Source organism: Eptatretus burgeri, chromosome 4, assembly GCF_056783735.1.
Source record: "Eptatretus burgeri isolate ZD-2024b chromosome 4, Ebu_testis_v1, whole genome shotgun sequence".
In the NCBI taxonomy this organism is placed as follows: domain Eukaryota; kingdom Metazoa; phylum Chordata; class Myxini; order Myxiniformes; family Myxinidae; genus Eptatretus; species Eptatretus burgeri.
Window position 1 is genome coordinate 97,345,855 of NC_140964.1, and position 5,591 is coordinate 97,351,445.

Consider the following 5,591-nt stretch of genomic DNA (forward strand, 5'->3'; position numbering starts at 1 on the left):
CCCGGCCCGCAACAAATTGGTGTTCAGGAGCGGGGTTCGAACCACTCTGTCTCAACTAAATTAACGGGATTCGGATCAGGGGGTGTAGGGAGCAAACCCCCCCCCCCCCCGTGTTCCTCAAATTACGAGTGTTTTAAATTTTCTTTCCAACACGCGACTGCATTGAGCAGCCTGGCCACCTCTTCTTGCAAAAGGGCCACTTCAAACGGCCTGTGGGACGGTGCATGGCCTGCCATGTTCGGGTGAGTTGCCTCCAGCAGCTGGGGGTAGGGAAAAGGAAAAAACAAGAAGGTTCACTGCTGAAACACTCAAGGGGGACCTTTTGAGCAGGCCTGAGGACGACTGACCTTCAGCTGCTGTGCACTCACCCACACAACAATGACTGATATTATTGTGCCTTCTTTCCCACAGATGGCAGGTCCTGGGCCATGGTTAGTGTAAATATTAGTTTAAAATGTAAATAAGTTTAACCCACCTGTGTGTTTGTCTTAGCACCGGCAATTGTAGTTACGTTGTCCATGTGAGTCTGTTAGTTAGTTACGCAGCACATTAGGTTATTTGTTTTTGGGGACATGTATTAAAAAAAAAAATGTCGCACTCAGGGATCCGAAGGTAAAATGTACGAGGGGAAAACTTACACGTGCTGGTAACACAAAAATTTGACGACTCGGGACGAGTTTGTAAAAAGGAGAGGGGTAGAGTTACGAATCTGGAAGCCATGAGCACTCAACATACAGGTCCTATAGCTCAGTTATTTCGATAAGTAAATGTGGATAGATAGCTCCCCATCCCTTGTTTAATGGGTAATTGAATGTACATGCGCTGCGAAGTTACTTTGATAGTCAGGGTTTTCTTTCATTTTTACACCCCTCATAACTACAACACCAGCATCACCCTCACCTTCACCTCGCTCTGGCCGATGCCATGGCGCCCGTGGTGGGCGGAGTTCAAGAAGGAGCCTCACAGCGGCCCTCGACCAATCAGCGTGCTACAAGTGAGGGGGCCGCTGCTCAGCCAATCAGACCCTGCGACGGTGAGAAAGGTGGTCCGCGTGACATCACCACGCCCTCCGGGCCAATCGACAGACTTGCCGCCCGTTTTGGCCAATGACAGGGCGACGAGCACATTTTGCACACCAAAACCGTCCAGTGAGGGAGAGCAGGGAGGGAGGAGGCGTCCTCTCCCCCCCCCCCCCCGGGCAAGGGTGAAGAAGATTGTGTGGCAATCGGAGAAAGAAAGAGAGTTTTGGTTGGCGGGACGAGCGCTGACTAGGCTCTCGACTCTGCTCGGGTCTCACTGGCGCCTGGTTCTTCCTTCGCTCTCGCTGGCACCTGGTTCTTCCATTGCTCTCGCTGGTGCCTGGTTCTTCCATCGCTTTCGCTGGCACCTGGTTCTTCGGACCACATCGCGATGCTGGTCTGGGTCGCTCATCTCGTCAAAGACCGCACGAGGCGGGAAGGTCCATGTCATTCTGGGTATTTGTGTGTATGTCTGTCTGTGGGCCAATCAGTAAGAAGAAATCGTTAAGTGCTTGCTCTTTGTACATTGCATTTCCTTATAGTCGGGTAACTCTGCTCCTTGTGTGCTCCGCCCCCTTCCCCCCATTATAAATAAACCCATGTGTTAAATGTATCAGCTCGTTTTTTGTGGTTCTTCTCTTGGTTTAACGTGGTGCGTGTTGGGAGAAGTAAAGAAGGCGGTTGTTGGCGTAGTAGTGTGCATTTGGGGCCGATGGAAGCTCGGTGACCGTCCGCTCGGGTCACGCACGGGTCGACCATGCATACGGCTCGTCCCGTACGAGTGCCGTCGAGGGTATGAATGCTGGATATCTCACCACATGGGTCTAGGTATTTTGAAGTTTGGCAAATAACCCTGTACCACGTGGTGGAATTATTGACGATTCACGGTCCGGTAAGGGACCCGTACCCTCGGACTTTTCCGAAAGGTACGATCTGGATTACGGGTGCTCGGTAGAGTCGACCCTACTGCTCCACCTAGTGCTCGCAGCTGATACCCGGCCCGCAACACTATTTAGGTCGTGCTCGCAGCTGATACCCGGCCCGCAACACTATTTACCTCCCTGTCCAAATTATGAACGTACCAGGGTGTTTCAAAATTATTGATTCAATTTTGACTTCCTGTCATTTCTTTGTTTTTTGACCTCTACCTTTTTCCTTTTCAGGGCTTGGTCGTGTTATTGTGGAATTTGTTCCCTGAGATTTCTTGCTCCACAGCTCAACTTTGCCATTGACAGTGATGCAGAAGACAAAAGTGGTGGACCGCACAGCATGTGACCACTTGGTGCAGCCCCACCTTGTTGATGTTCAGTCAGCAAATGCAAGTCCCCATAGATTTGTGGGTGGGACCGTCGCCAGAGGAACCAGTTGGAGCATCCCTAGAAAGTTATGCCAACAACCTCTTAGCTCTCACACGAGCCTCGCCAAGGTATACAAAAAAAAATAATTGAGGAAGAACATGGAAACGGCTCACAAGTTTGCGAAGAAGCAAATTGGCTTGGCTTCCTTGCACATCAAATTGAGATACGTTATCTGGGCTCATATACCCCGTTTTCTCCCTTGGGACCTTATTTGGCTTTACTGGCTCAGGAGGAAAAGGGGTGCATGTCCAAAGCTCACCTCACCCTGGAAGGACCCCAGGGTGGTGCTTCAGCAAGTGATTGATGTGATCTTCAAAATTCAGATTGGCCCACATACACTTCCGCAGATAGTCCATGAGGATAGATTGACTCCCTATCAGTGTCAGGAGACTCCTGGGTGGATCAGAAGGGTGCGACAAAATTTAATAGGGGTGAATGACACACTTAGACCTGACCAACCTGCGACAACTTCCACTTCGGGTAAGGTGCCTTGATGTTTACTGCCCCAAGGGTTCCGTTTTTGCTTGAAATAGGGACATGGGTAATTCGGATGAGAGTGAGTGAGAGTGACCCAATGGTCGGTAAAGGGATTGGTTTGGAAACCAAAATTGTCTCGTGAAGTTGAAGTTTGTAATGCGTAATGAATTGAAGTTTTTCGAGAATGAATGTGAATTATGACATGTAAGCAGGTGATGGCTGTATAGGAACATGATCACTATTTTGCATTGCAATGTTTGAGAATTGAATGGCAACAGGAGAGGAAATGAGATGTTGGATTGTGTGGGTGGGGAAGATATTTGAGTGCAGGAATGGATCAAGCTCTGGAGGAGCAGGACTGCGCACTCCTCCCCCCCCCCCCCCGCCGAGGCAAATATTTGAAATGTTGAGTTTAAGGGGTGTAAAACATAAAAGGAAATAGGTAAGTTAGCTATGGCTCACTTCCCACAGCCCCTTCTAATTTATTTAATAAGCTAATTAGGTGTGAGTCGGTAAGTGGTAAGGCCAGAATGGTGACACCTACATCGAACCTTTCAGGAGCTACGGTTCCGAGGAGGAGGCTGTGTTACAATTGTGAGGGTAGATTTAAGAATCTGATAGGGAATATAGCATTGTGTCGAGTTGTTTGGTCCAAGGACGTAGAGGAGGCATCTCAATGTGAGTAAGTAGGGAACCTGTGAGCTTTTGTGTTACGTGTCACCACACGAGGGGTGGTGCAGTGTTAATTAGCCTAGGGAGTAAGAATAAGTTCCCCAGTATGTGATAGCCCTCTGAAATTTTTCCCTATGTTTTTGTATTTAAAGATCGGCAATAAAGGTGGGGAATGCGTCCCTGAAACCATGACAAACGGGCAGAAAGCCTCGTCTTCATCGGTTGACATCAAGCGAAGTCATGCCCCTGAAGGACGATTGATGGGGATAATGTCAGAAGCTCGCCTAGCAGGAGAAGCCCCGCCTTCCAGTGTTTGGGGTGAACAGGCCACGCCCCGGAGGCCGTGGAGATATAGTCGTGATAAAAGAGGATGGTTGGCTGGCAGATTGTGAGATGCTTCCGACTACTGTATCGGATGATATATCGGCGTGGTCGAGGTCAAAGGAAAGACGTTGCGCATTTTGAGAGGAAGAAGGAGTTGGCTTGGCATTTTGGGAGAGCCGTCATCAGAGTGGAGGCACGAGGTGCATTGTTTGGAGAGGAAACTAGGTTCGTACGGGTCCTTAAAACCCATAAAAGTCCAACATTTCTGAGTTGTACAATTTAAGTACTTAAATGTCCTTCAATTTCAGGAAAATGTTCAAAAGTCAATAAAAGTCAATTAAAATCAGATTTTCCTGTTATTTGGTGAAGGGTGTTTCATTTTCCTCGCACTAGTATTCTAAACAAGGACAAATGTGTCCAAGAGCCGCGTCCTTAAGGTTTTGTCTTCACCAGAAGAAGAACAAGAAGAGGAAGAAGAAGAAAAAAAAACAGCAGCAACAACTTCCGATATTTCGTCACGTGCCTTGATTAAGCCAATAGTGAGACCGGTCATAGTGTATTTACGTATTTACGAAATAAATAGTTGTACTGTACTGAATCGGGAGATGCTTAGCAGGCAGACACGAAGCGGAGGAACAGTCGAGCCGGGCTGTGTTGCACGAGTGCGAGCCAGGGCGTACTGTGCCCGCGGCTCTCCTTTATTCCGTACGCGGTACACTCACGAGCCGGCCGACTCCAGTATTACTACGACACCTCAGACGGCGTGCACACCTCATATCCCTCGCCGAACCCCACGGCCACTCCTCCACCATCACGCCCATCATGCATCATCATCATGCCCCTCCCCGCGGGCATGACTACACCACACTCCTCCCTCCTAAAAGTATGATTATTAAATGATCAGTATTATAAGAAGCATGCAGAACACGAAGGACTTCGTATAATAATCATGGAAATAAAATGAAAATAGCACACCACATCATATAATGTGTTGATGCGAGCGAGTGGAGCAGCAAAGGTCAGGTCTGACCGCGTTACCGATATGAAGCAGCAAAATGAGAAGCACAGCGGCATTATGCAGCAAAAACGCCCCCCCCCCAGGTGGCCCATGCTGACATGACCCTGGCCAAGGTCGTAACGACCTCTCGAGCTAACCTCCTCCGGCCCCATCAAACGCCTCCGGCCCACTCCCCCCAGGCAGACCCGACGTAGATAAACATCCCGAGGCCGGCAGCCCGCTATCTGGAAGCCGTGGCGCCAGCCTTAGACCTTGGCCGGGGGCGCTGAACAGCGCTGCTGGCTGCATGCATTTAATGCGCCAAAACAACTCACGCACCACCATCAGTCGAGACGCCAACGCCCGTCCCAACGGCCTTGAGCGAACACAGCGAGTTGTGCTCGCAATCAGAGGTGGAGGTAACGCAGACCAGGGCACCAGTCTTGGTTCCGAGTCGATCTCCGAGACCCACACGGCCGCTAGACCGGAGCAACTCCACTTAAACCACACTGCAATCATAGGCTCGTTATATATCATTACGAATAACATTCGAAGCATCGTAAATTCATTTTTCCGTACAGCGCGCTTTTTTGATAAAATCCCAGCACATGACAAAGCAATTACCTGCGGCCTGGAGCAACTGGAGGCTAACAAACCTTCTTTATTCGCCCCCACATCACATTGACCATAATCCAACTCCCATTGACTGATCTCCGCCACATCCACTTTTATATGAGAACTGCT

The 5,591-nt window shown here is 49.4% G+C and overlaps 1 long non-coding RNA gene across 1 annotated transcript in view; it reads left to right on the plus strand.

Moving 5' to 3' along the window:
• Positions 1 to 4,341, plus strand: part of LOC147028724 (uncharacterized) — an 8,317-nt gene extending 3,976 nt beyond the window's left edge. Inside the window, exon 2 of the long non-coding RNA XR_015057686.1 lies at positions 2,183 to 4,341. This is a non-coding gene — a long non-coding RNA (uncharacterized LOC147028724). The remainder of the gene's footprint in view (positions 1 to 2,182) is intronic.
• The last annotated feature ends 1,250 nt before the right edge of the window (positions 4,342 to 5,591 follow it).